The sequence below is a fragment of the Chlorocebus sabaeus genome, chromosome 9 (assembly GCF_047675955.1).
Source record: "Chlorocebus sabaeus isolate Y175 chromosome 9, mChlSab1.0.hap1, whole genome shotgun sequence".
Taxonomy (NCBI): domain Eukaryota; kingdom Metazoa; phylum Chordata; class Mammalia; order Primates; family Cercopithecidae; genus Chlorocebus; species Chlorocebus sabaeus.
In genome coordinates, this window is record NC_132912.1 from 79,477,816 (window position 1) to 79,502,497 (window position 24,682).

Here is a 24,682-nt window from a genome sequence, read left to right on the forward strand (position 1 = left end):
ATTGGAGAACTATGAAGGCAAGAAAGACTAGAATCTACCATTATCAGAATGAACTCATGGTTTTTAAAATACTGATAAATAAATAGAGAAATAGAAATATCTATATCCTAGCCTATCCACCAAGGGAATCTAGAAAAACTGTGACCACAGTAGTAATGAGTGCACCTAGATTTTGGTACCAGAAACCAGTACTCCTTGGACATAAGGTAGATTCTAGGATTTGAACAGGAAAAATACAACATATGCTTGAAGTAGTGTACTGCTCCAGAAAGTAAGAAAGTGTTCAAAGTACAATGGAGCCTAGCAAAAGGACACGGAAACCAATTTGAAGGGACTCCAAGTGGTAACATCAGAGAAAATTTGAACATCAAAATAAGTAATGACAGTGGTGGATTATAATCCATTTAAAAAATAAAATCCACGAGCCCATACTGATATAAATAAATGAATAAATAGACAGAGGAGCCAGGAAAGCTCTTCCTTATAGTAACATAGATGGAGTAATATAAAAGCAATGATAGAAGCAATGATAGATTAGAAAATCATCGATGGATGCTCAAGCTATCAGATGAAAGCCTGATAAGGAACATGATACTTACATAACCTCAAAGTATTTCCCAAAAAATTATCATTAATTACAAGGGGGAAATGAATAACGCTAGTGAAGAAGGCTAGTGGACACCCCACCAAGTTATCAATGTTGGCATCACCAGTATTCAGGCAAACCTATACTGTGTGTCTCCTTTTATAATAAATTGAGAATGACACAACCTAACTTCTCTTCTTTCTGTCTAAAAGTGTATAACCTGAACTTAATCATAAACAATGGACAAACCCAAATTGAGGGATGTTCCACAAAATAACTGGTTTGTATTCCTCAAAAATGCCAGGATCCATAAAGACAAAGAAAAGTTAAAGAGCTGTTTAAGTGAGAGGACAATTACAGAGACAACTAAATGCAATGCATGAATCTGAATTGTATCTTACATTGAGAAAGAAAAGCCTATAAAGAACATAATTAAAGCAACTGACAAAATTTGATGACAGATTGTCAATTAGATAATAGCATTGTATCAATATTAAATATCATAAGTTTATTTTACTGTGAGATGTAGGTATATGTTCTTTTCTTAGGAGATATACACCAAAGTATTCAGGAGTAAAGAAGCACAATGTCTCTAACTTGCTCTCAAATGGTTCAGAAAAAATGGCTCTGTGTTGTGTGGGTGTGTGCCTGTGTGTGTGTGTGTGTACAGAGCAAGAGAGAGCACAAAAGCAAATAGGGCAAGATGTAAGTCTGTAAATATGGATACAACATAAGGTGATTTATAGTATTTTTGTAACTTTTCTCTAAGCTTAAAATTCTATCAAAATAAGAAGTTATAAAAATCTACCCATTCTTCAATCCCCAGTGGAATCCCTATCTCTTCTATGAAGTCTTTTTTTCCCACTACAGAATGAAATTTGTAGATCACAGAATTTTACTGCTGAAAGAAACTAGATATTTTCTCCAGAGAAATCCTGTAGCATGCTGAGTCTGCATTATTCAATTGTTAATTGATCAAAAGGCTTCCTAGGAAGTCACTTCTCTTGTCTTCATCTGTTACCAAAATCTTTTGCCATCACTTATCTCCCCAATTATATTGTAAGCTCCTTGAGACCTGAAAATGTGTCTTACAAGTTCTTTAACCTTTCTCACACCTTCTCCTCCAGCCCCACAACCCACAGCCTCCTTGCAAAACACAACACACACACACACACACACACACACACACACACAGGCTAAGTCCTCCTACCTTTTGCTTATTGTTTACCTTGCAGGTTTCAGCTTAGACACCATCTCCTCCAACCCTTTATGATACCTTAGACTGTGTTAAATGATCCATGTTTCTCAGAACACCCCATTCTTATCCACTTATCTTGCTGAATTGAAATTGGCTATTTTCTTATCTACTTTCCTCACCGGACTCCCTCAAGCCCTCCTTGAGGGCTAAGATTGGGGGCAGAGTTTAAAGGCTCACTGAATATTTGTTGAGTAACTAAATGAGTAAAAATGTTTAATTTTTGGAAATCAACACTTCTGGATGGTTTCTATGCTAGTTTCAGGTGATCTGTGAATGATACAGATTTCCAGGACCCTCCTGGGATGTGATGAATCTTTGCAGAGTAGGTCCTGAAGACCAAATGTATGAAAAGTTATTTGGGTGGTTCTGATGTGCATTAACATTTAGAACCATAGGTTGAATAGATCAAAAACATTTCCCATAATTTCTCTCACCTCTCCCCACAAATTTTCCACTTTTCCATAATCTACCCCTAGAGTAAAATTTCCCAGAATGTCACTTATTGAGATCCTGGGGTTTCTACTTAATTTATACTCTTGCTGTTGAAGTATGGCTGCTGCTGACTTGGCTTCACAGATGCTTCAAAATGGTATCTCTAAAGAACTCTGATAAATGAACTAGAAAAATTGAAAAATTGAAATAATATTGACCAAAAGAGTATATGCAAGCTAGTTGAAACAAGAAATAAGCCAGTATATCATTTTCTTCAGAGACAAAAACATTTAAATAAATCACCTAAAATCTGATCTGCACTGAGTTCTTAAAGTATTGCCAATTAAAGAGAATTTTGCCCATCATTTTTTTAAAAATTGAACTCTGAAAGGCCCTTGTGTCCATCCAAAATGTGAGGCTAGTTGGTACCAAAGTCATCAATTTACAAACCTGGGAAGAAACACAAAAGAAATACATTTGAACATATCCAAGGCTTTACTGAGAAAATAATTTAAAGAGACAACATATAGTATAAACTACAAAAGAGAAAAAGATTTATTTTCTAGATCTGGTTCTACTAGAAAAGAAATATTTTCTTTTCCCACTTACGGTAATTGGTTTGTTCTCACACTGCTATGAAGAAATATATGAAACTGGGTAATTTATAAAGAAAAGAAGTTTAATCGACTGAAAGTTCCACATGGCTGGGGAGGCCTCAAGAAACTTACAATCATGGTGGAAGGCACCACTTCACAGGGAAGCAGGAGAGAAAATGAATTCAAGCAGGGGAAATGCCAGATGCTTATAAAATCATCAGATTTCTTGAGAAATCACTGACTATCACGAGAACAGCATGGGGGAAACCAACCCCATGATTCAATCACCTCCCACTGGGTCCCTCCCACAACACGTGGGAATTATGAGATTCAAGATGAGATTTGGGTAGGGACGCAAAGCCAACCCATATCAAGCAGTTACTTTGAGTTAAGCCAACTGTTCATATCCCTTGAAGTATATTGTTAGTGCCCTCAAAGTTTCTCAAAAATGGGGGTGCTGGTTTAAAGTATATCAGCTTTTTGTGAGGTTCCTAATAACATGATACTTTTACTCTATAAATGGAAGGTGGTAGGTGAATGCAATCTGTTTATAATTTACTATAACATTTATGCTCTGTGATTCTAGATAAGCAGTAATAATAAGACATTTACTTCTCTTCTTATCTCTTAAATGCCATGATTTTATCATCATCTTTACTTTGGGTTCATGAAATGAAAGACAGGCAAAGAAATCAATGGCCAGCATCTTGAACACTGTGACATAAATTATCCTTGCATTAATAATTTACTAGTTGATAGAGCCAAGGGAGATAAAACAAGATCCCAATGTAAGTGAAATAAACTGTGTGCATATATAAATAATTCATATTTTAATTAAAATTGCCTACGGAACATCGAGATATTCCAAAATCATTTCGACCAACACATATTTTATCAGCTTAAAAAGAAAATAAGAAGTCACCAAACATAACTTTGCAGTGTTGTTGAAGGTCCCCAAACGTAGGTCACATGCTTTCACTCTGTGCCTCGTTCTATAATTAGCTCTTGGTGTCAAGAGGAGGAAATGCACACTGAACAGCAGGTACACAGTTGGTTTTGCTGCATGAAGCATAATGAGGATTTCAGATTTAACACACTAATACTTGTTTTATTACCGTAGTCAATTGTCCATGCATCTTAGGATTCATGTTGTGTGCATTGGCTAAGTCATGTTTCTTTCATTAGCTGAAGCAATTAATGTACATTCAGCCTTTTAAGTACTATCTCTTTACGCATTATCCTTGTGTAATTCAGTTTGCAATGATTAAAATAATTTTTCAATGGAGATGCCACAGCATAATGAAAAAATATACAGCACTAATGTAAGAAGCATTTGTAAACATTTTTAGGAGGATATTGTTTGTTGTTACACAACACTGTAACAGATGGCTGTAAAAAGCAGCTCAAACTCAAGAACCAGCAGAGAGGCAGACCTCAGGGGATTGGGGTAAATGGGTAGAAGAAAGAGAGATTTTATTCTTTTGAAAGAGAATTTAACAGTGTGTCAGAAATAGTTTTTGGTCTGCCTTTTGGTTAGTGTATTTAGGGACCAAATATTGGCTAGTGTTTATAATTAATAACTCGATCTCATTAAACATTTTAGCTATTTAAAAAAAAAATTTAAGTATGGGTCTCAGTATGTTGCCCAGCCTGATCTCAAACTCCTGGGCTCAAGTGATCTTCCTGCCTTAGCCTCCCATGTAGTTGAGATTACAAGTACAAGCCACCATGCCAGGCCCTTTTAACTACTGAGCACTTACTTGTGCCAGGCCCCAGGAGATAACTTTTACATACAGCCTCTTATTCAGTCACCGTAACGAAGAAACTAAGACAAAGAGGGGTGAAATAACTTTCCCAAGAGTCTCGTTGCTAATTAGTCATGGAGGTGGGATCTATCCCATAACCCTCTTCCATTGATGACCTAGTAGAGTGGTTAAGGATCTGGCTGCATGGGTTTGTGTTTGTGTGTCTCTATGTATCAGCCAAGGGACTTTGAGCAAATTACTTAACCTCTCTGAGCCTCAGTTCCTCCTTGGTAAAAATGGAGACAGTGATAGAAACCTAGCTCGCAGTGTCGTGAAGATTAAGGAAGCTCACATGTGCCAAGTGCCTAGAAGAATACCTGGCCCATAGCAAGTATTTACTAAGTGTGTGCTGTTGTTATTACTATCACTATGCTATCCTGCCTATTCTGTGTTGTGTGCTTTTCTGTTTCAGGACTAATTGTTTCTTTGTTTTAAGCAAGATGTTATGCTATTGTGATGCCTATTAATAAACGAACATGTGTGTAAATGGCCTTAGAGATGGTTATTTCACACTTGCTACATGTCATAATCAAAATCCAGAATTAATTAACTTTCTGAATATCTTTCCTAATTTAACAAGTGATTATCCAATTTAATATACATGGACAATGATTTCAATAAATATATTTTCTAATTATGTTTCACTTCTGTGAGCATGATGTGATAATTTAGTCTTTAGCAGCTAGATGCATGTGATTAGACAAAATTGCTCAGATATTGAGAACATTGGGAAATATTTCCTTTAGATCCTCACTCAGCATAAAATGGATCTATTGTGACTGACTACATTTCATTCTCAGGCTAGCTGTTTCTGAGTGCCAACTCTGGTACTGCTCCCTCTGCCTATATAGTGCCTCCTTTGTTTTTTATTCAATATACTCCTTCCCTTCCTTGGAAACCCATACTAAATGTCACCTCCAGGAAGCCTTCCAGACATGCTCTTCCTTTCTAGATAAAACTTTTTCTCCCAGGTCTGAAATCCTGAGGCAGAAAAAGTCCATTATCTTCTAGTAACCGATCTCTCTTATTACTTGGTTAATGAACTTCCAGTTTGCAACCAGCGCATGGCTTTCCAGAATAAAGACTGTATCAGCCTCTCTTGCTGACAGATATGGCCAGCCATGTGATCAAGGTTTGGTGAACAGGATGTAGTCAGAAGTGCTGTGCCAGTTCTAGAACGGTCATTAAAGAGAGGAGGGCATGGCATTCTTCACTTCTTTCCTCTTTCTGCTTGCTAGATTATTGATTTGGTGGCTGATGCTTGAATAGCCATGAGGTGGAAGTCAAGTGTTGATGACGGCAGAATATCTAGATAGCAGGAAGCTGAGTTCCTGGTGACTGTAGAGACAGCGGGCTGCTTGGACTCCCTGCTGCCAAAAATTGTCTATGTGGAAAGAACTAAACTTAGACTTTCTGTCATTTGCATGTGAACCCAATCTTGACTCATTCAATTTCTTTAGCATTTGTAAAACTATTTGTACCTGTATCTCTTTAGTTCAGCACTCACAATATCACATTATAGCTACCCGCTACTTCAGCTGTTGCTATACTAGATGTGAGCTGCTAAAAGCAAGAACTGTTCATTAAGCACTCAGCATGGTGCCAGGTTCTTAGTAGGTTCAGAGTAAATGCTTGTTAAATAAAGACAACCTGAATCAGAGTGTTTGGAAGACACCAAAAATACAGGTCTTACTGTCACTAAATCAGGAGAATCCTTTTTCATATAATCATGAAGTCTTTTTTTCATGCACCAGAATTGAAATGCACAACAGAAAAGGGGAACGAGCATTTTGTCTGGATTGCTGGGCCTATTCTATTGTACCTATTCAGGATGACTTTACTGTAGTTAAGAGACTGTATTTTCTTGCTTCACGATTATTTATTTGTTTGGTGGATCTAGTGAGAAAGTGCATATATTTAGCTGGAGAACCATGTAGTCTGTGAAGGTCACCCTCCTTGAGTATGAAGATTTAGGAAGTGTGACTGGTAGCGCTGGGAAAAAAGGGTCATGGCATCTTCACATGATTTTTAGATTTGACCTAAGGAATATGATTATAAGAATTACGAGACTTGGCATGTGTCCCAGGTTTAACCACTTGCTGTCTACTTCACTTGCTGTCTACTTCTACACTTAGTCTAAGTTCTTATCCAGAATACCTCAAGTTTACCAGAGAGAGTTAGTGAAATCAATAATCTATAGTAATATGAACCATGGGCTTTACACAGTAGCAAGAGCAGGAAATTTTAGGCTCAAAAAGCAATCTTTTAGCACAAGGTAGTACTTTGGGGAATACAGGGTTTTGAGTTTTTATTTTTTGGAAGAAAGCAATCAACTAAGAGAAAATAGAATGTTGGGCATGAGAGCCTTATTGATTTATCCATTTTCTGCTACAGTCCTGTGACTCTTTGGTAATGCCACAAACTCTGAAATTGCTATGTGAACTCTACAAAATCACTACTCCAATGAGAATTCAAAACTTAAGTCTAGTATAAAACACTTAACTCAGTTAAATTTCCCACATCTTTGACGTCATGAAGCTCTTCAGAGGGTTTTGAGTAGGATAGAAAGAGGTTTGTCTGAATTTTAGAGTTTAATGTGCCTAATTTAAAAGAAAAATATAATCTTATTAGTGGCAAAACTTTTGAGATACAAGTACAGTATTGCACTGATTTGGCTGTACATTTTTTAATGTCAAAAAGTGAGCCATGTACTTTTCCTCAAATTCACACAAGGCCAGTGGTAATAATCTTTTCATACCATTTCCTCTGAACCAGGATCACTTCATCCAAGGGACAAAGACAAGAGAGGCTTCAGAAAATGCCCTGATTGCCTTTCTCAGGCCCAAGACAAGATGAAAAACGTATGTCCTTATGATGTCACAGTCGCTTAACGCATTGCTCATACTGAGGTTAAATGTCCTAGGTGACCACGTATTGGCCAGTTTAAAAACCAGTTCACTAATACCAAGAGCAATACAGTCAGGGCTAATTCATCCTAGGTATTTTATCTATAGAATGCAATGCAAATGTCATTGAAACAATTTAACCATGGGTCATAATTATTAAACAACTGGGCCTGGCTAGATCATTGTAAGGGTGGGTGAAACACCTATTAGAATCATCCATCACCCAAGTTATTTTCACAGTGATAAAATATTTACCACCAACACAGAATAAAGGAAAAAAGGAAGCGGGGTTCGGGGGGGAGGAGGGAACACATCTTCAGTAATATGTCATAACTTCTTCAATTTTAAGGGCCAGAAAATCTTCTTTAGACAAGGATCTGAATCCCTAAAGATGTAGCCAAATTTTGACTCCTCTAAGAAGCTGCTGCACAGCTGTTGTCTTTGACATTTGTCTCAGCAGAGCTCTAAGGACTTAGGGACCAGGGACCACACATTTTATATGTGGCTCTGTCCAACCCTAGACACTTGAGAATGAGTAGGTCCCTTCTTTTCTCTGTCCTTTGTCTGATGTTATTGTTTTCAAAGTAGTTTGGGGGGGTGAATAAAGAGAGACAGACTGTGAGACAGAGAGAGAGGAAGGAAGGAAAGGAAGCATGGGTAGAGGAAGGGCAATAATATTAACACAGAGGAATAATTCCCATTTGTACTTCAAGTTTTACATTTTCTCATCTATCTGGGAGGCTTTGTGGGCCGAAAGTACTGAAATGGGGGACCACATTCAGCAACTGCTCTGAAATACTACGTACCCTAAGTACAAAGTACTAAGGTTTGATGAGAGTCACAAAGAATGGCCGAATTATAGTAGAATCAAATTCCTCATGTATTATTTTCCATTGAAACACTAGGCCGCAAACTAGAGCCCAAAGGCATTTGTAGAACAACCGAACCAAATTCTGGCACTCCTCCCTGAAACCAAAACCACAGTTTCAGAATTTATAACCAGTCTGAACTTAACCCCAATAGACAGACGCTTGCAAACTTCTACTGAAATGGAGTCAGCTCCAGAAGTCCCACTGAGATGGTTTTGACTTACGGTAAAGTCTGAAAGAGTTTTTAAAGAATTCAACTTGAAACTCTGAAAGAACTTGAAATCAGGGGGAAAGAATTCTTCATCAAATTAAATTAAAGCGAAAATTGTCAGAAATTACATGATTTTTTGTGTGAAACATAGCAAAAATTGTTTTGACCATAAATTATTCTCTATTTAATAGATACCTCACACTTGCTAAAATAGTGCCCACCTCTACCTTATTATAACTCAGAATGTTTAGTCAGAAAGTTATTAAGCTTCTTAGGTTTGTATCCCTATAAGTTGGTAACAAGATCTGAGCTGTGTTCATGGATAGAGTAAAACCATGGAGGCCAGGCATGGTGGCTCATGCCTGTAATCCCAGCACTTTGGGAGGCCGAGACGGGTGGATCACAAGGTCAGGAGTTCAAGACCAGCCTAGCCAAAATGATGAAACCCCGTCTCTACTAAAAACGCAAAAATTAGCCGGGTGTGGCAGCGGGCACCTGTAAGCTACTCGGGAGGCTAAGGCAGAGAATTGCTTGAACCCAGGAGGCAGAGGTTGCAGTGAGTTGAGATCATGGCACTGCATTCCAGCCCGGGTGACAAAGCGAGACTCCATCTCAAACAAACAAACAAAAAAAGAAAAAATACATGGAATTTTAATCTAGAGGATTTCTTTTGTTTGTTTTTGTTTTTAGTAATTTTAATGACAATGATAACTCCCAGGAAAAACATTTTACACTAAAATACTGAGTTCCCTGTTTTTGAGAAACCTGCTGAAGTATAAACTTTTTATTTCTAAGTATTTCTTAGTTTGGAAAGGGTTCTCCTCACTTCTTTCCTTCCTCCCTGCATCTTTCCCCCAACAATCAAATATTTGTGGAAATTTATTCCTTGGGTTAAAAAGATACAAACTTGGTTTAAATGAAAATTTTGCCTTATGTTCATTTACTTTGGCTATAAATTAGAAAAATCCAAATGTGGTAGGCAGTACCGTAAACTGGTCCCCAAGATTACAACTCCCTGATGTACAAGCCCTGAATAAACCCCTGCCTCCTCTTAGGTATGGGGGGAACCTGTGAATGTAATGGGATATCACATCCATAATTCAGTAACTGATCAGCTGACTGAGTTAATCAAAAGGGAGACTATTCTGGTTGGGCATGACCTAATCAGAGTATTCTATAAAAGAAGGTGGAATGTCAGAGGGACATTCTCCTGTTAGCCTTCAAGACAACATTCATGTTGTGAGAAGAGAGTGGTCTCTAGGAACAGAGAGCAGTCCCCAGCCAACAGCTAGCAAGAAAACAGGAGCCTCAGTCATACAACCACACAGACATGAATCAGTCAACAACCAGTGAGCTTACAAAGGGACTTCAAGTCTTGACTGACAACTTGATTTCGGCGTGGTGACAGTCTGAACAGGGCACCCATCATCTAACTTGTATCTAGAATCCTGACCCACAGAAACTGTGAGAAAATAAATTTGTTGCTATAAGCCACAAAGCTTTTTGTAATTTATTATGCAGCAATAGAAAACTAATACACTGACAAGCACATGTAAAAGCCTATCAGTCAACAGAATCTGTTATTTGCCTGTGCAGTAAATGGCATTACTTTATGTTGCTAGTAGCAAAAGCAAAGGTCAGATATAGTATCCAATGATGTCTTCTTTTTGTTGCCCAATTCTAAGATATGGTTTAAGTGCTTAGAAAAGCATTTTCATTTCTTTGTTGTCACTCTCTTTCAAGGACCACGTAATCAATTTCAGATAGAAAAGCATGAAATGATTCACTTGTAAGTTACTGAAAGTCAACCTTATATTTAAAAGAACAGATGCAGTTAATCATCTTCATTAGTTGAAGAATTTCTTCTATATTTGGTATCTCCTCAAATACAATCAGAATTTGGTCTATTAAAAATACGTGTTTATGAAGAGAGAAGCACATCATGTCAGGTTGTATATATGGATTATATCAACATTTTCATCACGGATGTATTTATTTGTTTTCCTTTTTCCATTCTGTAGAAATAGTAATAGCTGAAGTAGTAGTAGTAGCAGTAGCTGCAGTAATATCCTTTATGGGTGGTTGTACTTCCCTGTTTTCTCTTTACTGAGACTACTGAAGGAAATAAACAGGCTAAATGAGGAGCTACCATACTGTAAGTGAAGCACAATGGATTGGATGTTAGGAGACCTAGGTTCTATTACTGTTTTGACAGTAATTAGCTTGTGATTTTGTGTTTGTTTATTTATTTCTGACACAGGGTCTCACTCTGTCACCCAGGCTGCAGGGCTCAAGTGATCCTCCCACCTCAGCCTCCTGGGTAGTTGGGAACTACGAGTGCGCACCACCACTCCCAGCTAATTTTTTTTAAGTTAAAAATGAGGTCTTGCTGTGTTGTGCAGGCTGTACTTGAACTCCTGAGTTTAAGTGATCCTCCCACTTCAGCCTCCCAAAGTGCTAGGATTACAGGGGTGAGCCACCACACCTGACCAAGTTAATGATTTTAAACATATAATTTTCTTCCTTTAGGTCTCAGTTTTTTATATAAAATAAAGGATTCTATGAGATCACCATAGTCCATGATTTTTAAAACCTTCAAGAATCCTGAGCTAACACCTTGGTGCAATCAGAGATTGTGAATGGAGTAGAGGTGGGAAACCAAGACAGGTTCTAGGAGCTCTGCCTCCATTCCCATGCAGGTTAGTTATTCTCTATTTCATATGCAAGCTCTCTATGGAGGACTTCACTTCAACAAGGGCTGCTACAGTCTTAAACCAAAAATGTTGGAAAACACTACAGACTAGACGGTCTTTAGATCTTCTCCAGCACAGACCTTACAAGTCTCTCAAAAGAAATAAACACAGAGAATAAGTATATGGTCATTTTTTCTTCTGATCATCACTTTGGATTTTTGATTCTGTTGAAATAGGAACAAATTCTTTTCTAAAGATGATTAAATGTTCTATGAGCTCCCTGGCACTTCAGCTTTCTTTCTTATGTGAGTTCTTTATTTTGCATTACGGTAATGCGTTTTATAGACAGACCCCTACTCGCAGCAACCAAGATGTTCCAGTGTAGAGCCTATTTCATTTAATTTTAGCTATATCAATAAAGTCAATTAATTGGGCATGATAAAAATGTATTATGTTTTAAAGCTGCTTATGTAACAAATTAAAAAATCAAGAAAAAAAGATTTCTGTCTTTTTCTCTATTCTTGGCTCTGGTGGCTGAATTTATGTTTGATGCTAGGATAAGACCAGCCCCACCATCAAGCAGAGAAATTGCTCAGCACTCTAGGAAGCTGGGTAGACTATTAACAAGTGGAGACCTCTGGGCATGGGCAAAAATAGTAGGGGGAAAAAAAAAAAAAAAAAAAAAAAAAAAAAACAAGAAACATGAATAGGGATAGAGTTTCTAGGAACTGGTGATGCCAACCATTAGGGAACAGAGACACAGCTTTATGTTATTCTTGCCACACTTCACCTCCACTCCTATTCTGACGTAATATTGATAAAACCAAGGCAAATACTTCCTAACCCTTCTGCCGAATGAAAACACTGCCAGATATTGACATATGTTGTTGACCAATTTTAATAGAAACTATATTATTATAACAGTAATGACTACTTTTGCCAATATTTGTTGAATTACTGTGTACCAGAAACTGTGCTGAGCACTTTACTAGTATCACCTCATTTATCCTATGCAACCAGCTGTGGGGTAGGTCTTATGTGCCCCAGTTTGTAAATGAGAAAACTGAGGCTCACAGGAAGTTATTTAACCTGCTCAGGTCTCACACCTGATAAGTGACAAGCACATATCTGTCTGGCTTATAACACTGAACCACTGTGGCTGGAGAAGAAGCTGACTCTTCTCCAGTCACTAGTCTTGGCTGCTTTGCAACAAAAGTTAAGACATCTATTTTAGGGTGTCCTCAGTCTCCAGGACACTACCTTGCACAACAGATGTCATTCAAAAACAATGTTTATTGAAATAATCACTCTGATCATTATTGATGATAGAATGAAACACAGTCCATTGGAAGATATGGAAATATTAAAACACTGTTTAGTGGAGTTAATCTTTACTTGTTGCCATCATGACAGAAACACACACACTCTCTCACACACACACACAGAGAAAAACTTAAGTTTAATTTATATAATCTTTTCTCTAAATTGACTTGTGAGCATAGGACTACTGTCATCTATATTTGGAAATTCCTAATTCTCTATAATACAATATCTAAAGAAGAATATCAAAACAATTGAGCTCAAAATATGAATAGTCTAATCCGTATTGATTTTACTGTCTATAATCTCTTCCCTAAATGGATTTGCTATCATAGAGCCATAGTTTCTCATCATGAAAATTTTAATTCTCTAGAATACAGTATTATTTAAAGTAGAAAATTAAAGTAATGAATCTAAAATAATGACTGATATAGTCTGGGTTAGTTTGGGATTCATCTTAAAATAACATTTAGCTCATTAGCAATAACAGCCTGACCTATTCTCCCTACTTAGTATTACATATGGTATTGGCTATATTTTCCAAACCCCAGATCAGGTTACATGACATACGATTGGTAGGGAATATCCAGAACATATGGTTGCCATCATATTAGGGAACAGCCACTGAAGATACTTTGGAGTTGCTATTCCAAAGCACATATGTGTTTCAGAGAATAACCTCTTATTTTCCCAAAGATATAGCCCAAATCTACCAGGAGCCTTTCAGAGCTGAAGTTAATTATATATCCAGGTAGGTGGGCCAGCAAGAAAGCTCAGAAAACAGCTTGATAATACAAGAAATCAACCCTTCAACCATTTTCAGTTTAGAGAAGCCACATCAAACCTTAATGAGAAACCACATGTAGTGGTAAATTCTGGCATTTAATTTTATGATTATTTACAGCCATTCTGGTGCGTAGCATATGGCATGGAGCTACCTTTAAAAAGTACCAGAAAGATAAACTAGAAAGGACTAAATACATCGCAATTGAGTTTTATTCCTCTTGATAGAGAGATGAAAGGCACATTTAATTAAATAGAAAAAAAGGATAAAATGGTGTGAGCTATGGGTAATAATTCATACTTTTGAAACTGCTTGGCATTACGCCTTGGGTAAAAACTGCTTACAAATATTAAAGAAGGAACAGAAGTTCCAAAGTCATTTATTCTTAGATGAATGTCCTATAGTCTGCCCAACAGGTTCATTCTTTTAATTCTATAGACATTTGTCATCCTTATAAAATGTTACAAATTACATTGTAAAAGCTCCCACCTATTTGGTTTTTAAATTATTTTCCAAAGTCTCACAGTAGACTTTGGCAGTAGAAACAACATTAAGCTTCATTTTTCCTTCCTCCACACGAATAATGCTGTTCCTCATCCATATCCTTATGTGCAAAACTAACAGATTTGAGAAAATTTACTTCCGAAAGAACTATTATGGTATGTTTCATTAAGTGAATGAAAAACCATATCACACATGAGATGGTTAAAAAAAAAAAAGGGAAAAAAAAACCAAAGAACTTACAGGTACAGGATGGGAGACCAGGTATTCCCCTCCCTTTCCATCCAAAAGCCCACCCATAAAAGGGTATATCAGCACAAAGGACTATAAGCATAAGAACAGAGACAATGGGAGAAGAGGGCAATTCTTCACATTTCTGGAATTGGAAAGCAGATATAAAGATGTTAATAGGTAAAACAGTGTAATAATCCACAGTCCAGAATGTACCAAAAGGAATATAGTGCTAATGGCAGCCAGGGAGCCGACAGAACTAAACAGACTCTAGGATAAAATGTTGTGAAACCATGGACAAGAAGACGAAACAGGTTGAACAGAGAGAGGTTGATTGGAGGACAGTAGACTGGAGACCAGCAACTCCAATGGGTCCCTATCTCCACCTCTATCTACAGACATGAAGACTGGCAAGGCAAAGGCAAACTCTTGGCTCTCCGGCAAAAATTAACACATAAATAAATGTTGGCCGGGTGCAGTGGCTCACACCTGTAATCCCAGCACTTTAGGAGCCCCAGGCAGGCGGATCATCTGAAGTGGGGAGCTCAAGACCCAGCTAGCCAACATGGAGAAACCCCGTCACTACTAAAAATACAAAATTAGCCGGGCGTGGTGGCGCATGCCTGTAATCCCAGCTACTTGGGAGGCTGAGGCAAAAGAATTGCTTGAATCCGGGAGGCGGAGGTTGCGGTGAGCTGAGACCATGCCATTGCGCTCCAGCCTGGGCAAAAAGAGCGAAACTCCATCTCAAAGTAAGTAAGTAAGTAAATAAATAAGTAAATAAATAAATAAATAAATAAATAAATAAATAAATATTAAGAGAAGAGTTCTTATGTTTTTAAAAATATTGGAGCCAGATGCATACTTCTGGATGTTGGCATCTGAGAGTTCACGAAAATATTCACCTCTGTTACTGTAACTGGCTATGAATTTAAGGCAAAGGAAGAAATAATATAGAATTAAAAGTTTAAAAAAGTACAAGATTTTCATTCATTGTTGTTTGAAAACAGTGTTCGAACCTTTGCAAATATTTAGTGCCCATAATGCTTATGCTGAAATGTCTCATTCATTGTTATTTGAAAACAGTCTTCGAACCTTTGCAAACATTTAGTGCCCATCATGTCTGTGCTGAAATATCTTGTGTAGCTAGGAAGTAGACGCTCTCCAGGCACCGGCTGGGTCGCTACTTTTCTGAGTCTATCTATTTATTTGAAATGGTCCATGAGAAACACCTCTCTTCTAAGGCACTTGTAGAAACTGAAAATACGGCTTGAAAGGAACCTAGTTAAAACCGAAGTCCACAGCATGGGACAGCTGGATATACATACAAGTGCTATGTTATCTTTTGAAGTCCCCCAGCTAGAAAGAAACAGTTAATGGCAGGCAGCCAAGCATGGAAGGAAAATATCCACCATGTGCTCTCTGCCTAAATATCAGTAAATGAGTGCTTCACCAAGTAGAATTTCAAGGTGGGCTATTTTTATTGTGGCTTCACAGAGGTCTTTAAGGAAAAGCATCTCACTTGTAGCTGTATGTACTCTCCTGCCATTCCCACCTTCATTCTCATCATCCCCTTTGCTAACCCAGCATGTCTAGCAATGAGTTTTAACTCAAAATCAAGCAGCATTGAAATAAAGGATGTCAACATATAATGGTTAAAGGAAACTATCAAACACTTCAGGAACTAAAATCCACCCACCTCCTAAGAAATTCTATAGTTGATTTGCTCCCGAATTTGTTAACCTATGGTTCTCATCCTGGTTTTACAGTGAATCATCAATGCCCTGCTCTCACTTTAGGTGATCTACATCAGAATATCCACAGAAAAGCCAGTAATCTCCCATAAATGTTCTCCAGGTATTTCTTCTAATATGTATCCAGAGTCCAAAACCATTGAATCTGCCTCTAGCTATAAAATTATTGCAGATTATTTGAATCAAGAACTGCAAACATTGATATAGGACATGAGTATATTCAAGTATTTCAGAAGCATATAACAATTCCAGATAGCCACTCAAGAAAAAAAAAAAAAACTATTTTGCATCATAAAATACTGGAGTTATAAAAATCTCAAAAGGCCAAAGGATGAAGAAATGAAGGCTAGGTCACCACAGAATCCCAATTTTCTTCTAACAAATAACCCTTTCACCCATTATCAAGTAGCAAACTTCAAATTGACTTAACTCCCCTCTTCAGACCTAGGATAGAGTGACCATGTGACACTAGTCCAGCCAATCAAGGCATTTCCTTTCTCTGGCCATAATAATTGTTCAAGGATGACCAAAAGGCCAAATCAGAGCAAATAAGACACTGCAACTCTGAAACTAAGGGAGGTGTTATTTCTCTTGAGACTTGAATCTGAAATAACTAAGTTAAAGTTGGTAGAGGTAATATTTTTAACACAACAGACTACTTATCTGAGAATAACTCCAATAGAAAGAAGGGTAGCTGAGAGACTTTGAAAGAGAACCAGGGCCTGATTACATCATTTGGATCCCTGCAGAAAACAGAGATTGAAGCTAAATCTACAACTGAATATTAAGTTACCAGAGCCAACAAGTTCTTTTTCAAAAGGTTTATGATGTCTTGGATAATCCAAAAAATCCTAAATGAAACACACTTTCATCTGTACAACAGAGAGTTTCTTTCTCCCTCTCTCTTATACTGTTCCCATTACCAGTATAAACATACAACTTTATTTACACAGAGTCCAGGATTCACATTCACAGGCATAAAATCACAAACCAACTCATTCACTCTCCGTTCTCAAAAGCCCTTTAGTCCAATCTAGCTCCATGATAGACAGGCCTAGAAAGATTACTTCCATACAATTGCACAAACAAAAAGTTTGATTGGAAGGGAATTCAGATCTGATTGTCTTAATCAGCGGTTCCTATCATCAAAGATATCAAGACACAGATACACAATGAGGATAAATACAAAGAGAAACACACATAGGCTTATCATAGTGAAACTACCAGAACCCAAAGACAAGGAGAAAATCTTCGAAGAAGCCAGAATAAAATGCACCTTACCTAAAAGGAAATCCTAATAAGATTTACAGCTAATATCTCAAAAATAATAATGAAAATTAGAAGACAATTGAATAACATCTTCAAGATGATGTAATAAATTGCAATATAGATGCACTAGAAACAAAAAATTTGTGTGTGTGTGTGTGTAAGGTAGCAGTTTGAAAATCTTTATTAGCATAACACCAAAGAGGGAAACCATGAAAGAAAGAATAAATATGACCATATAAAAAGTATATATTTATAAATTTGCATGTTGGAATATATGTAATAAAAATATGGAAGTTATTATCTTTAATAGATCAATAGTCTTTACAAATCAATTTTTTAATTCAAACACCCTAAGATTAAAACAAGCACAGGGTATATACATAATTCGCAAGTAAACAAACATAAATGTCTAATAAACATGAAAAATATTTAATCTCATACAGTGTGAATAAAAATTAAACCAAAACGCTACAGAATGTTGTATGTATAAAATGGTCAGTGTTTAAAATAAATTTAACACTGAGATTTCAAAAAAAGATGCTGATAATTAGGCCCCTCACATTAATATTAGTAGTTTAAGCCCATACAATATTTCTTGAGGGCAACTGAGCAGCATATATGAAAAATAAAATGTTTAAAGATCTGTCCTTTGGTTCATTAATTATATTTCTAGGAAAAAAATTTTAGTTGATATCAAAAAGGTAAATGAAGATTTAGTGATAAAGTTTGGGAAGCACTGTTTATATGAGGAAAAATTTAGAAATGACCTAAATTTTCCACAATATGAGAATTATCAAAATAGTAAAATACACTCTAATTATGAGGTAGTCACAGGCAGGACATCACTTGAGCCCAGGAGGTCGAGACTGCGGTGACCTGTGATCGTGTCACTGTACTCCAGTCCAGGCAACAGAGACAGATCCTGTCTCAAAAGAAAAAATAATTACAAACAAGTAAGCATAGTATTATTCCATTTTTTCTAGGAAAGTAGACTATATCACATTTTATAGAATGGCACAAATTATAAATATGTTGTCTCTTGGACTTCATTAAATGCCTCCCCAGATTTGCTCAACTCCATTGACCTCTACAGTTTAACAAAGTATCCCAGATGGACACTGAGTTAACCAACTTGAATGAGTTTGATGATGAAGCCTTTGGGTGCATCTAGGCAGGGGACAAAGGAAGGCAAATGGAAGACTCTTTGCTGATTCTTAGATCACATTCCAAAAGTCCTGTTTACATATCTAGGAGGTGCCAGAGTATGAACATTGAGTGTTCAAAGAGTGAAGAGGTGAGTCCAGTGCGTTCACGTTTTACATCTTACTTTTCTTTTTGTTGGTAACTATGATGAAGAAAAACAGCACCTGAACTTGGAATGATTAAAAGATGACCCTGGAATTCAGCACCCTTGGCAATCCATGCAATGAATCCTTGAAAACAGTTTGAAAGCATCATCTGTGTCTATGCCCTAAGCAGATTGAATCTATGGCTACCCACAGTGATCATCTAAAATAGTCTCTTCAATGTTCCTTGAAAGCAAATCTTTTTGAGCCTTCCCTTCCTTAAACACAATCCTCCTCCATCCCATCTCAGACCTAGGTGGTATTAAATTTTGTTGAAAGTAATAGCAAATGCTGACAGTAAGACAACAAAAGACAAGATTAAAGATTCCTTAATCAGATGTCTCAGAATGTAGGCAAATTTACTCAAATTCTGACCATGCAAATGTTGACTTTAGCATGCTTTTAGAATAATCCAGTTAAATCCATACCAACATTCTGATTCAGAGAATCAAAGTCAAACATTATTATCTCTTATAATAAGTTTCTGTTGCCAAGACACAAATTCCCTTTTTGTGATCTCAGCAGTGAAGATAAAAAAAAGTTTTTTTAAGAAATCTCATATGTATATTTTTACAAAGTGTGGCTGAAATTAGTTATATGAAAATACTAAGCTGGGAAACTTTCTTTAGAATCTTAAAGTTGGTGAGAATCCCAAAATATATGAGTCACAAGTCTGTATATTGTCCAAGAATCAAGACTTTTCAATCATAATAGATATCATGTATATTAATGGAAAGTAAGCAAAGATCTGCCTTGTACACTCAAATGACATTATAAATAAACATTTTATAAGTCTATTTGTCTTATCTCCACAGTGGATTCTAAGTTCCCAGAGAACAGCAGATTTTAAGTTCCCAGAGAGTAGTAGATGTTCCCAGAGAACAGTAGTGTCTGTTCATTTATTACAGTCCTTTAACAGTCTAGAATAATATTTTTACAGTAATTTTTAATTGACTATTTTGCATTAGAAATTCTCTTTGCTGCTAAATTTGCCTCTGAGATTTCTTCCTAGTAAATTCTTTCCTCATACACATGACTAACCCAGAAGCAACCATGTTAATGACTTCATCCCCTTCAGGACTGGGCACGTAACTCAAATAACCCAGTAAATCCCTTCCATAGAATGTTAGGACTTGAAAGAGAACAGATTGCAGTTAACGCATACCTTGGTAACTGAAGGTTTAGGATAGGGAACCAGGGAACTGTCAACAACCATGAAGAGAAAAAGCAATGTCCAATAAAGGCATGATATAACCTGCAGAGGGAAGCTGAAATGGGGAAGTAGAGGGAACCTAATGGCATTTTAGTCTTTTGCTGAGCCCCAGCCGCAGCCTTGCCATTCTTGCAGTTATGTCATATGAATAAAGTCCTGCTTTGGCTTTAACCACTTCATATCAAGATTCTGTCAGTTGTACCTGAAATATTTCTGACCAATTCACCATTTTCCCCTATAAATCCTCCTTACTTAGTCTTTTCCTGCTCTTCTTTATTTCTAACTTCAAGTTGTATCTCCCTTGAGACAATCTGTCTATATTTTGTTAAAAAGTAAACCAAAGAACCCAGATCAGATATCATACAATTTTATGTTCAGAAGTAGATATTTATTAAACTTATCTTATAGCATTAAGAATCACTCAAAACAAAAGGCCTTCAGTTAAGATTTAAAGGTGTTTTCATAACAGCATATAACCCAAGTAATCATTGAAAACATGTTTTCAATTGATCCAATTACATTTCTTATTAAATTCGATATGAATTTTCAATTGGTAAGTTTTGATTTTCTTTCCAACCACGATCCCTAACATTTGTCTGGTACTTAAAATTGTACAATGTCTTTCCCATTTGCTATGTTTCAGGCTCTCGACAACCATATGAAATGTAGAATAGCTATTATTTGCATTTTTATACTGCTCCTGTTAGGCTAACTGCTGCAATTCATAACCCCAAAAGCTCAGTGACTCAAAACAATAGAAGTTTGGTTTTTGCTGATGTGGAGTCTGCAAAATCCAGGCAGCTCTCAGATGTCCTTGTGACGTCACCATCTTAAAGTTGACATTGAGTTACCCATACTGCTTTCCTTCTTCTCACTCCATTCATTTAGCTTTTCTTTAGAGACCCTTTTCAAAAAGTCAGTTATTTTAGTATTTATTTTTCTGATTTTCTTTCTTTCTCACTCTTGTCTTGCCCCACCACACACATCACACTATCTCTGTTTGTGCATTTATTAGTATTTATCTATCTGTAATGTATTTCACAAAGATCTGTATTCCCTAATGGAACATGAGCACTTTGAAAGCACTCTTACTGCTGTAGGTATGTGCTACACAAAAGGTGATCACTAAATGTTTGGTGACTGGGGAAACACTTTCTTCACATCTCAGTTTATTCAACACCTTGATCTCTCTCTTATAGATTAGATTTCATTTTTTGTCTATTAATAGGGAAGATCAAAACCAGGGAGCCAGAGCACACATTTCAGATATAAAAATGTAAGTTTGCATTCTTCTATATTTATCCCACTTTATTACCATTCTTGTTCGGTAGCAGGAACAGTCCCCCTTTTAAAAACGTTTGTTTAATCCTACCATTCAGCAGCCTTGAGAGTCAAGGTGCCTGTATTAGCTCTGAATTGATGCTTGGATGAGCTTTAAATCTTTGTGTTTTTTGACACCGTGCTGAGACAAACTCTTTGATTCAAGAAAGCTGCATACTCCATGGAATAAAACTGCAGCAATTAATCAAATATTTAATTATATTGTAACAGAACACAGTTATCAAGCTTTTAACTAACAATAGTAAAGAATCCCCAGTGACATAGCCAACAGAAGATACTAAGACACAAAAGGCTATTAAAACCTCAGTTTTTGCCATCCTGGTGGAGATATGCACGAGTGTTTAGTATGGATCAACACCAACAGACTAAGAATTTGACAGCCAAGCCTTCGAGACAAGTCCCTTCCCTTGGAGACTGCTTATTCCAGAGGTCCCCAATCACTGGTCCAGATTGACCTGGCAAATTTTTACTGCCTTGCACACCCTGAAGCAAAGCTCCTCCTTCCCTTTTCTCTCTTATCTCCTTTCTCACCCATGGAGTTATGGTCAAAAACCTAGATAGCATAATCCTGACAGTTTGCAGAGCAATGTCTTGAAAAGCATGCAACAACAACAAAACCATCAGAAACAATCCTACCACCCTATTTTTGACTAATTGTAAATCCATTCAGAATCTAAAAACTAACACAAAACATTAATTGTGTGTTCTTGTTATGTGCACCTCATATGGTATCCAGATGTCTCCTCTTCTTGATCTCTTTCCTTCCTTTTCTACCTCTTAGCTTTAAACCTAAAGTTCTGGTTTATTCTACTGCTGTCTTTCTGTCCAAGGTGATAGAAGCAGGTTCCTTTCCCCTCCTCCTGGTAAGGTATGACTGGAAATGGATATTCTTTAGACTGGAGTTCGTAAAAGATAATTCAGTTTCTCTCTTAGTAACATTGAGAAGGGTTTTAACAACCCTTCATACCAATGTGAATATGGGGAGAAACAAAAGTGATAAGGGAACAGAGTTCCACTCTGCCGCAAAAGTTTACCTACACACCACACTCTGGGATGGAAAATAACTGGTCTGTCCAACATAACTCTTTCTCACACATACAGCCGACACCCACTTTTCCAGACCAAAAGGAATTATTTCTGCTTTTCAATAAATGTGTCAACAGCTGTCTACCAGTGACAAAGTTCAGATTTAAAGGGAAGGTTTAACTCTTATGAGGCCAAAACTGAAAAACTCTGTGGTGGTTAACTTATTTTTACATTATATTTATGGAGTTGGAAAGGGGCATTAACTGGGTTCCTACTACATGCATGGTGGTGTAAAAAGTCTTATGAAAGATAAAAGCAGAATCAAACTTCACTTCTTGCTTTTTAATCTAGAAGGAGAAAGAAGAAATATAAATATGCTTAAGTACCTTCGATAACTCTTCATTTTCTATATAAAGTCCAAACTCCTTATCACAGTATGATGGAGTAGATTATCATTTCAATACTTCACTCCTTTTCTATTAAAAAAAAATGCATCTACACCCTTAGCCATCTGATTTTGCAGTCCCACCAGGTAGAATGAGAAAAAATACACAATACTACACTCAACTTGGTCATGTGGTTTGCTCTGAGCAGAAGAATGTGCATGGAAGAGAGTGTGACAGTTCTAAACAGAGAGTTTAAGAGGCATTGCTTGCACCCTGAAGCTTAAGCCCCTACCATGAAAACAACACATCCCATATATTGGCTCTGCCTTTAGCTTGGGTCTGGGAATGAGAAGGCACATGTAACCTAGTCAAGTTGAGACAAATCAAACCAAGTCAAGCCCAGCAAGAGCTAGCAAAAGCCTGAGTACCTTACGTAACATGAGCAATAAATAAATATTTCTTGTAGTAAGTTACTGTAACTTTGTGGTTGCTTATTGCTGCAGTAAAAGCTAACTAATACATATAGTGTCAAAAAATTCACAATCCATTCCCAGCATTACTTCTCAGTTGCACCTGACACCCTTCCACCCTCTACAAACTGTGTTTCAGCCAAATGTGCTATTTCCTAAATATATGCTGTGCGTTTCCTCCCCTGTGGCTTTGCTCATGTAGATCCCCTGGCCTAGAATATACACATTCTAGTGGAAAGAGCAGAGGCTTTGGAGTCTAAGAAGCCAGGTTTTGAAATCAAGATCATCACTGTATTAACTGTGAGGTGTTGTACAGATTACTGAACTTCGCAGTCTCAGTATCTCTGTCTGTGTGGATTTGGGGGAGATTATGAAAAAAAAGCATAGACTATGAAATCAGACCAACTCATATTCTCTGCTAATCATTATTTTGAGCCAATTAATTTGAGCCTCAGTCTCATAATCTGTCAAATCATGATCATGGGGTTGTTAGTATGATTAAGTGGCATGAAGCTGGGAGATCAACTACCATAGCACTTGACACTCAGAAGGTCCTCAGTAAATTTTTGTTGATGGAAAACTTAAATAAATAAGTAAAGTAACAATCCAATAGAATAAAAGATACCATAAAGCAGTTTTAAAATAATTTTTAGATTAATAGATATGCATTTTCTAAATCGTGCTTCATAAAATATAACTTTTGCTCAAGATATTAAAAGGTGTTTCTCGAGAAACGTATTCTATGGTTAAATAAGTTTAGAAAACCTTGCATAAAATATCTCCCTTTAGAGATTTATAAGTGTACGTTAACAATTAAAGGTTTTGAGAAGTCATGTGATAAAGAATCCTATTTAAATTAATTCAGTACTTCCAAAATTACTTGATCATTGCAAACTTCCCCTCATATTGAGGCACTTATTACCATCTGCTGGGCTCCAATATGTTTTAGGACATGGTTTGTGTCTTAGGCTTCTCGGGCTACCATAGCAAAATACCATAGACTGGGTGGATTAACCACAAGCAATTTATTTTCTCACAGTTCTGGAGGTTGGAAGTTCAAAAGTAAGTTGCCAGTGTGGTAAATGTCTGGTGAGAGCTCTTTTTCTGACTTGCAGATGGCTATCTTTTCATTATGTCTCTACATGATGAGAAAGAAAGAGCTCTCTCTCTCTCCCTTTTCTTATAAGGCCACAAATCTTACAAGATTAATACCTTATCCGTAGGACCTAATTTAACCCTAACTAACTCCTAAAGTCCTGTCTCCATATACAGTCACCTTGGGCATTAGGGCTTCAACATATGAGTTTGTAGGGGTGGAGAGAGGGGGATGCAATTCAGTTCATAGCAGTTTGGAAAATGCTGGTAAAACACGGTGTATAATAGAAGTTTAGTAGGGTGAATTCAGCTTATGTTGGCGGAAACAAGGACTCATTTACTGAGAAGGTAGGATTTAAATTAGTCTGGGCCCAGGGGGGAATTTAGCAAGTTATTTGAGGGATCTGTAAAATGATCTGTTTTAAGCTGATGTCCTCATCAAATTTCAGGAGTATGAGCAATTTACTGACCCGGGAAGAGTAGATAGCATAGGAGTACTTCATGGCTAAAACTTCCAACATTAAAAGTCGTATTCATTCACTTCTCTGCCTATGTATCTCTTTCCACCAACTTCCACCATTGCCCTACTA